Genomic DNA, 10,931 nt, shown 5'->3' with positions numbered 1-10,931 from the left:
AATGTCAGGGTTTTGAACGTCACACACTTGTTGACAACTCACACATGTTTTACATCACCTCCCACTTTGACATCACATTGTTTTCTCTGTTTGCTTTTAGCGGTCCTTCTACGTCGCTGTCATCCTTTATTTTGGAAAAAAAAAAAAAAGGAATAAATCTCTCAGGAAAAAAAAAAACACATGAACCCCCCCCCACCCCCCTGTCAGAAGAGAGGCCTGGATGAGGATCAGCCAGCGGTCAGTCAGTGTCTCCAGGCGCACTGGTACTGGCGGTACCGGTTCTGGCTCTCTGTTACTGGGTCATTATGTAATCAGATGAGCACTTCTTCTTGCGTGTGAAACAGAGCGGGAGTCCTGCGTCTGTGTGTCCCAACGCAGAGAGAAGTTAAAGTAGTCTGTGATGTCCACTCCTCCAGGACCCCCCCCCCCCCCCCCCCCCTCCCTGCATGCCTCACTATATAAGCCCCAAAAATATTCACCCAGCCGCTGTTTCACGACATTTTTAATTCATTAATTCAACTCTCCTCCCAGCTTCTCCTCCTACCCTCCCTCTCCATGTCTCTCTCTGACTGTACACTATAAATGGGCCTCTTTGTTGCAAGGCCTCCTCCGCTGTTTCAGCCTTTGTCAACTTTCTCATGTAAATGTTTGATGGTTATAAGATACAAGCCTGGAAGTTGTTGCACTGAAACAGAGGTATTTACAAATCAAAGACTGGGAAGAAAAAAGAAAAAAAAAGAGAGAAAAAAAAAACAGGGCTCTTTTCTTGTGCACTTGGCTTCTTGCAGTTTTGCGCCGGCCGCTGTGCAGTGAATGGATAATGTCGGTGCATCTCTGTGAGGCTGTGCCATGTCCGCCTGCAAGGAGGGGGACTTGGTGCAGTATAGTACACATGGTCCTGCTGTGAATGGATGAATTAATTCACTAAAGTAACAACCATTATACTGAAACACTGGCCCTGTGGTGGTGGAGGTGGTGGATGTAAAGAAAAAAGCCGTGGAAAGTAACTGAGTACATTTACTCAAGTAGCTACTGGAGTTAAGTTCAATTTTGAAGTACTATTTTCTTCACTTTTGAGGATGTTAAGCACCGTTTTATTTGTTTTTATTTTGAGGATGTTAGGTTCTTGAAGATGTGAGCTGATCATCCTAGTTAGCTAAAATTTGTAAGTAATTCTTCAGGCGTTCAGATGCACATGGGAAGTAATCCTCAAACTTCATTATCATCATCTTCTCTATTTATAATATTAATATATTACAGGTGAAAAGCACAGGGACAGACTACTGGCTGATGCACAAACCCCTGTTGGAATATTATAGGAAGAATGTGGTGATGCAACAGCACATAGAGCAAAGTATATGGTCTAACTCCCTATAGAGTTAATCTACGTCTCTATAGGAGCAGTCTGATAGAGTTTTTTATTCTAAAGAAAGTGAAAAGGGCATGTTGACAGCCCACCATTCAAAGTTTGCCTTTTAACTTTGTTTTGACAGGAGTTAAAATTTACCTCATGTTCAGATGAGAGTCCCCAGGCGGGACGCAGACGCATGAATCTGCAGCAGAGACTCTCGACACAATAAACCAGGCACTGCGCGATATGTGGCGGGTTTCACACACACACACATCAATCTGTGGGGCCCCCTCCAACCTGACAGCGGGTGTTGTTCCTCTTCAATACCCTCTCCCGTCCCGCGGAGCTCAGGGCTCCCCCTTATCCGGAGCAAATGGGGCCCCGCCTGCATCCACAGGGGCCTCGATCATATGTGTGTGTTTATCTTCTGAGTGAGGATTTGGCTCCCTTACAGTCAGGGTCATCCTTGGCTTCCTGTGTGGGGAGCTTCACCTGAAGCCACAAAGCAGCGTCCATCACGATCACTGAGATTGTAACAGAGATGCTGAAGAACTTTTCTTGTACTTGGCAAATAACTGCACAAACATGGAGACATCTGTAGATTTACTACTCTGTCAAACCGACATATTGCCTCCAGCAGTATTAAACCTATTGTGTCTTTCTTATAAAACAAATGTTAGGAGAACAGAGTTGGCCTGAGCTGTCACTGGATCTGTATCACAAGTTGCTTTCCTTTGTTTTATTTGTTGTTATTTTTTTCTCTTTTACAAAAACTCTCCGTATATGTCAGCTTATGCACCTGTTCAAGATTCAAATTGATTTCTAAAAACAATACTCGGTTTGGGTTTTTTTTTTTTTTTTTTCTGTGGTTGTTTTACTCCCCCCTCCCACACAAACATATTTTTGTTGCTGAGCTGCTTTGAGGGTGGATGTAATGGTTAGATTGACTGATCGAAAACTCACATACGGTGAATGAACATTTCCAAGTAACACTTTAATAATTCTGTAATCTGGTGATTCTTCGGAACAAAGTTGTCACCCTCTTTAGGCCCCGTGCATCGGAAATAACCTCTCTCCTAAGAGTCATGCATCACTGTGCACAACCTTTCACTTTTTGAGGTTATGTTTGGGCTAATAAATCATTACTATCCATAGATCATACTAATCAATACAACCGTTTATCATTGGTATTTTTAGCCACTTGTTTTTTTTGTTTGTTTTTTGTGTGTTTTGTTTTTTTACACACTAAACTTAGATGGTGAAGATGGTAAATGTTGCCTGCCTAACATCAGCATGTTGGTGTTGTCGTGTGTTGATAGCATTTAGCTCAAAGCCCTGCACGGAGCTGTTAGCATGGTCGCAGAATCTTTCTTATGTGGATATTACAAAATTGCACTGAAGAAGACCGATCGAAAACATCAGTGGTGAAGATGCTTGTTAATTTTATTTTATCAATCAAACAGAATTGAAATCATAACAAGCTGCCATAAAGACAATGAATGCATGAACTTAGTGGCCTCAAGTCCAATCTGACTACAGCAGGCCTCAGGTTTAACCCAACCAACCACTATAAAAGGCCTGTTTCATGGACTGCCTTTATGTTTGAATTCCATACTATATAGTCCACCGTAAAAGGCTCAATATTGCACTGTATGATATTTAACTGATATTTAACCCACTTCATGTATGTGTGAAAGAATGTGACCTCGGTATAGCAGAAACCCAGACATCGCTGCTCTGTTGTCCGACCGGCGAGAGTTTTAGGAAAACTATGTCACGGAGGTCAGCGGTCACTGAGGGGCAGTCAAGAGAAAGGGGGAGAAGAAGAAAAAGAGAGAGAGGAGGGAGAAGAGAGAAAAGGGGAAAGGGGAAGAGAAAGGAAGCATTAGATATAATGTATGAGAATAGAATGAGAAAGAGGAAGGAGAAGAAGCTGACAGGAATAGAAGAAGTTAGAGACTGGGATACAGGAAAGAGGAGTTTGTTTGCCAGAGAGACAATGAAAAAGGAGGGTGGGAGGAAGGGGAGAAAGTAGCACACGATGGCGTCATGCAGACCACTTGGAAGGCTCCCTCCTTTTTACACCTCCATCTTCCGTTTTTTCCACCCCTCTCTTTGTTGACCCGTCTCTTTGGCCCAGGATGAGGTTTGTGTTTCCATCACATGTTGTACATGTTGCCTTCCTCTTTCTTTCTTCTTTTATGCTTTCACTTTAACTGCCCTTCAAACACACACACAACACACAAACACACTTCCTTCATACGTCTCTATTTGTCTTACTTCCCCAAATGTCTCATTTTTATTTCTGTGTTTAAGATAAGCTCTTTGTGCACGTAGCAGAAAAAGATCTGAGCATGAAGATGTGCACACAAATGTGCAAGCACAACAGCACAAAAACCACATTACTACCACAAACACACACACACTGAAATACAGGAAAACAACAAACAGAACAAAGAAGCAAAAGAATATTTCAAACCATTATTAACTGTAACTTTTACAAACATCCATAATAATGAGCCAATTTAAAACCATACTGATTACAGTGAAAGACATGTAGCATTTACACACAGAATGTGCGACAGAAGAAGCTGCGGCAGGAGAGGCAGGTCTGGCAGGTCTGGCACCAGCACTAAAGACACCACAGAAGAAGTGGAGTTTACCGAGCTCTCTTATATAAATAACAACAACCTGTTGCCACAAAAGCTCTCAGAGAGGAAGTCTGCAAGCTTCCTAAAGCATGAAATCATATGAAATAGTCAATGAAAACATCATGTGCATGCATGTTTCCAAAATAAAAGCTTTAACTGAAATAGGAACAGTAGATATGCTCAGTACCAGTCTCTCACTCCATCTGGTGGTTACCTCTCATACGCACACTGCAGAGGGACAGTATAAGCAAAAGAAAGACTGTGCATGTGTGTACATATATGGACAGATAACTCTTTAATTTCTTGGGCAGAAGGCCAAACCATGAAACCCGATTTGCATTTTTCTGCTTGTTACAAACTTAAAATTAGATTTGAAACAAATCCAATTTAATTATATTTTTGAGGCTCAAAATGAAGCATAGTAAACAGATTAACATTGTGCTTCTTTGTGGGTCAAATTTGAATTAGTATGGCCCAAACATATACAAAAAAAAGTGTAAATTGACAGACAAAACAAGAATTTTCCCTCTCATATTATTGGATTGATGTTTTAACTCAAGGATATACCTCATGTAAAATGTAATATTTTTAATTAGCAATCACAAAAACCTCATCTCCTGCATTCTCTGTGTGATGATTATTTGTCAATAAATTCCAGGAAAAATAAAGATTCAGTTTTGGTGTAGATGTAATAGTAGTAGTGGCCTCAAGAGGTCATCGTTGCTCTTCAACAGACCAATAACAATCCAGATTAGTTTCACCCGCATCAGTGATGTACATGGTTAAATGACTCGAATGTACTGTTGTGAGTGAAAGAAGATCGCTGGTGGAGGAAATAATAGTAGCAGAAAAATACAAACTTTAAATGATCAGTTTGGGGGGAAAATTTTATTAATTGCTAATGGGTAATTGCTATGATGATGATGATGATGATGATGATGATGATGATGATGATGATGATGATGATGATGATGATGATGATACCTTAGAAAAAAATATTTATATATACTTAATCATAAGAATCTGATATTTCTTTTTACTGGGTCATGTGTTATTATTTTTATTAAATTATAAGTAGTTTCAACAATTTCCTGTATGAGGAAAAGAAAACCCATAGCCATCATCTTATGACAAGAAACCTAATTTTCACTCATGTGATATACAGAAAAGAAATTGAAAGAAAAACCTGAATATACACGTTATGTCAAGAAACATTCCTTTACTTATCCTTTATTTAGCCAGGAAGGCCGCAGCGAGTTACAACATCTCTTCTTCCAGTGAGTCCACGTCAAGACATCAGCACGAGCAGTATAACTTAATGAACGCAGATGCTCAACAACTATTGGATAAAATTATATTACGTTTGGTGCTGACATTGGCTGTGCATGAATAGTTTATGAACATGAAATTATAAGATGGGTTAACATGCTCCGCTCAGCATCAGCATGTTAGCTTTGTGAGCATGTTAACATGTTAACATATGGCTCAAAGCACCGTGTCTAAGTACAGCTTCATAGAGTCATTATTGTGACTGTGGACTTTTATTTTCTTTCCATCACTTAAAACTGTAGGAAAAAAACATTATCTACTGACCGCAATCTAAGGCCTTTCAAGCTTTCTCAAAGGACACACTTGTCCTGTCGCAATATCAAACAAAATATTTACTGCAAATGTCATCATTATGCTTTTGCAAAGCCTGAATATTCTCTGGTGGCAGTGGTTTGCCTCAACAATTTCCATTTAATCAAATAACATTGTCATGAAATGAGTCACGTTGCATATAAAGATAATGATGTTAGATGTAGTTCAACTTAGAAATTGCAGAGAAACCGCTTTTGTTTGCATTTGTATTACTCAATAACATCCTAAAGTTGACTCCCTATCATTGGCAAAACAAAATCACCAGAAAAAATGTACATGTCAAACAGTTTTCCATGTAAAACAAGTGTGGCATTTGGGTGTTTTAGGGACTATCAAGTTACTCTCAACTTTCTCAGGTCACACAAAATGTGTAGTAAACTCCAGCTTTCATACTGACTATTTGCTTATTTGGTACAAAGAAAAAACTCTTTGAAAGAGCGTAATCTTATAAACCTGGTTTCTAAAGAGCTCGCAGGAGAAAACAGTTATCCCAGTCTAAAAGGGACATACACATACATACAAACGCACATGCAAATTCTTCTTCTGCATTAATTTTATTTAATGCGCTGCAGCATGGAGTGCTGTAAATAGCTCATCTAATTTCTGCCTTCACGAGGTCGAGTTCTCACAAGGATGACAACCTGATCTGAGCTTGCTGTCTCAGCACATGACCACTGCAGACATAGGTCTTCACGGCTTCATTTTAATGTTCTCAAGTTTGTATCATGTTTATTCTTAAGCTGATAAATCTTACATCACATTTTTCAATATTTCCTTTCCTGTTTCCACTTTGATCATCTTTTGCCCTGTTGTTGTGTACCCGTGAGAAAATGTGTTTTCATTGCCACACAGACTTGATGTGACAGTATACCACATTAACCTCAAACCAGCTGTTATTTCTGTGAGATCAATAATCCAAAGCAGTTTGTGCCATGTTAAGCAAATCATTTTGGCCGTTCAGGGTGTCTCTTCATATCTGTTAGCCTTGATTAGAGTTTAGTTGTAGAGATCAGTGGTTAATGCAATCAAACAGCTTGAAAAGATGGTAAGAGCCGGTTTGTTTATGTTTCAGCTGGTTAGCCAAATGAAGTGCATGCATTTAGAAATCTCTAAACAGTTGCAGATGTTCCTGGTGAGCAGCCATCATCGAAATCTTGCAGTCAATGAGGCTTTTGTCCATGGAGTAGATGAGTAGAGAAAAGTTTATATTGCAAATTAAGACGGAAATTTTGCCATTTCTCAATGTAAGAATAAAAATGTTGCTTTTACTAATTCTAACTTTTTAAATGTTTCTAATGCATAGGATATATTGACTCCAGCCACAGTTTATTATAAATAAAACATAAGCCAAATAAGCAATGAGGTGTGGAAATCAGCAAGTTTAGTCATGAAAGCAGTTCATGTATGAGTGGTATATGTGCTGTGGAGGTGTTGTATGTGCAAAGGCAAAACAAATGGCTGTCAGCAGTTGGAAGGGAGAGGACAAGTGAACACATGGGCCAGCTTTTATACGCCAAAATGCCCAGGTGAACAGCATACGCTGACAACCCTCCCATGTCAACCAATTGCCTGAGGTGGGCAAGGACAACCTCCTAAACGATGGGAGTGGTGTCACACTTATAAATAATGAACTACCACCATATTTCCAAATTTTCATGTTCAGCTAAAAGTCTTTAGTTGAAAACAGATCAAGAATTACCTGACCAGCTGTTCTGTCTGAAGTGGTTTTCAATTTGGGTTTAGGTTAGTAACATCACTGAGGCTTCTCCAGTAAATAGTGACATTGCAACAGCCCTTGACTTTATAACTTGCGGATAGTTTTATAATTACCTTTCTAATAGATCTCAGGAATTCACCGGGGATCTATTCTTGGTCCTATTCTGTTCAACTTACATGTAAATTACATTGTATCACTCTTAGGTACCAGTAGTGCACATCTCTGTGCATATGCATTGTATGGTAATGCTCAAACTACAAGCCTGACTTTTGAACACCTGCAGCTTGCTTTTAACAGTCTCTAGAGAGAGCTAATAATCCCTAAAATTGTTGGTCTAAATGGAAATTGTACTGAGCGACTTTATTAAAATAAGTACTTGGGTGTCTGGACTGAAGGTAAACTCACTTTTAAAATGCATATCAAAGCACTCACTGTTAAACTTAAGGTGAAATTAAGCTTGTTTTACAGAAGTAAGGCTTTTTTTCCCCCTAGATTCTGCAAATATAGAGTGGTTGATGCAATGTTTGTCAGTCCTAGATTATATTGATGTTATCTATATGTGTCCATCAACCTTAACTCTAGACCTAGTGACCCATACACTACACACCATTGCAGTCTTATTCTGAATATGGGGTGGCTATAACAGAAGAAAGCAACATTTGCTCTACATCAATTCTGGACGGAAGAGAAAGGGAGGCACAGTAATTCTTTCATGAAACAGAAGATGAAGGTGTCAGGTTTGCAGGAAGAACTGAATCCAAAATGCAGACAAACTAAAGTGAAAGTAGGTGTTTTATTCAATAACAAAATGGGAAACTTACAAAACAAGGATCCAAAAAAACAGGTAGGAACAACAAAACAGAAAATCAGAAAACACAAAGAACACTGGAGCGTGACTGGAAATGACTGCAGATTGCAAAAAAATCCAAACAGACTGAGAAAAGGGCAAAGACAGAGACTTAAGTACACGAGGGAGGCAAGGGTAGAACACAGGTGGAACCAATTAGGGCAAGGCAGACAATTAACCAGGAGGCAAACACAAGAAGGAAGTAAATTGACATGAGACACACAAGGGGAGTAGTTGCAAAATAAAACAGAGATAAATTAAATCCAAAACGATCAAACATAAAGTGTCCAAAAGAGACCAAACATATTAAAAGTCCGAACACTAAAGAGTCCAACAAAGTGTAAAAGTATTCAAACAAAAAATGTATTCTTAGAGCAAACCATGACAGAAGATTAGAAAGTTACAGGGATTGTCAAATGCAGCCCCTGAAGCTCAAACATCAGAAAGGTGTTTGGGAAAGACATCAGTGCCAAGGAGTGTTGAAGCTTTTTCTGGCAGCATGTGGTGACCCAACACCTTCATAAGATACTTTATGTTGGCTTTTCCTTTAATCTTTCATTCGTCTATATGCAGTATAGAGTATAAGGGTTATAACATCTCAGCTACATTGCCTCCTCTGATCATTGCTGGAAGCAACACAGCTGATCCAGAGCGTTGGCACGGAGACTGAAAAGACAAACAGGTGATGTGGGTCATCTGTTACATAACTGTTACTGCACAAACAACAAAGTGTCACTATACGCCCACATTATTTGTGTGTCATCAGTCATTCTGGGACTCTGGAACAATTTGTCTGGGTTTTTTGTTGTTGTTGTTGTTTGTGGACCCTTTCCACATGTGGGCCCCTTGGATCATTATCGCCTTTCACCCAACTGATGACACTTTTTTCTTATTCATATATTCTTATTTTATGGCTATCCTGAAAAGGTTATCACACCACCAGATTCTCTGAATAATAGATTCAAACATTTTATTTCAATGTAATTAAATTAGAATCAATCAAAGTCTGGGCTCAGCAGAAATGATAGCTACAGTAACTAACGTCCCTGCTAAATTCAATCAGTTATACTGTAGTTCACAGTTTCTCGCCTTCACTTCCACTGTGTGGAAAAGGTCGGTGTGTAGCGCTTCAGTCCTCAGTCCTTGAAAATGTGACCACATGATTGTGCTTTCACATGTAGCCACAATGTTCCACTGATGCAAGTCTTTACAGCTGCATACACGCATGTGGAATGTATCTGTGTTACATCCTGAGCTCTTTCACATGTGCATGTAATGTGTAAAAAGGATATTTAGAGTTTGTCTAAATCAGTCACTCTGGGGTTTTTTTTCACTCCATGTTTGACTTTTACCGACTACTGGCAAATAGGAACAAGTCGGGACATAGTTGCCCCCCTTCCCGGTACGCAAATCAGGGAAAAACAAATACTGTTAAACCCACAGTGACGTGTTTGAAGACGCAGATTAATGTTGAGCAAACATCCAAGTGTGCATTTGTGTATTTTCCATATTCACAAATAACCTGAAGATTGAGCGCTCTGGATCTTTCTGAGCATCATCTGACCCTCCACATGCCAGTGTCACTGTCACTGTGAAAACCAGACCTTTGATTTTTTATCCAGCCATCGGTCACATGGTTGTTTTCCCAGTGTTATCTTTATTGAGATAAGCCATCTGCTGGTTATGTAAAACACATTTCCTTTGCTTCTAGAAATATGCATGTCAAAATCAAAAGGACACAAAATCTTTATTTTATGTGTTTCTAAGTTCTTTTTGTTTGTCTTTTTTTTCTTTGTTAATTACATAAATAATTAACTGATAACATTTTACCTTCTTTTAGAATATTGGTTAGTAGAATTATGTCACTTTAAGGGCATATTAGACATGAATTTCTTTTTAATTAGTTTAAAAAGAAAACTTTAAAACTCCTGAAATGACATTAAGATTGTATTTTCATGCATGTATGTCTCAAAATGTCTATGTTTTTGTTAAAGACTTACACAAAAATACATGTTTGGCATATTTATGGCACAGAGAGATAGATAGCAACCGCAATACACCTGCTAACAAAGGGCATGAGTTGTAGAACAGAGGATATAGAGTTTTTCCTCTGTGATAAAATCCTCGACAGCATGACTCTAGGATTTTAGACTTTATATTTTATGAGTCTGTCTGCAGGGCCACTTAACTTGCACCTTTTGCACATTGCTGTTCAGTTAACAGTGGGAGTGTCAGAGGAATGTGTCCTGCTAACAAGGGCTGTCATACACTGATGGTATTTGGCACTCACCATAAATGTACATACACTTGTCTTGACCTAGTGCTGATTCATATCCAGTACTTAAGTTTTATGTAACATACTGTTTTGTTTTGTTTTTATTGCAGGGATGAGACTGCTCCCCCATCTCCTGGTTAGTAACTTCAAACTGTCACGAGGCCCAGCGCAGATTATCCTCTGCAGATTAAAGCCTTTGAAAACAAATTTCCAGCGTCTTGTCTCCAGTGTCTTTATCACGGCTGCACACTGCTGAGATGAAAAAAAAATCCAAAACAGAAACGCTCTAATAAACTTCACCTCTGCGAATATGCTTCAACCATTTTCCACCTACTTGGCTTTACTTTAAGTGCAACTCCAGAACTTTTTAAACTATCAGGTCAATTGTACAAACCTTTACAGACAAGAAGCAAATCACGTGATGCCCATTTTCCTTGTCTGATACAGTC

The sequence above is a fragment of the Seriola lalandi genome, unplaced genomic scaffold (assembly GCF_002814215.2).
Source record: "Seriola lalandi dorsalis isolate HSWRI2012SDOR001 ecotype SW California unplaced genomic scaffold, Sedor1 jcf7180002054983, whole genome shotgun sequence".
NCBI classification, from domain to species: Eukaryota; Metazoa; Chordata; class Actinopteri; order Carangiformes; family Carangidae; genus Seriola; species Seriola lalandi.
The sequence above is the reverse complement of the archived record's forward strand: the minus strand, read 5'-3'. Positions refer to the sequence as shown.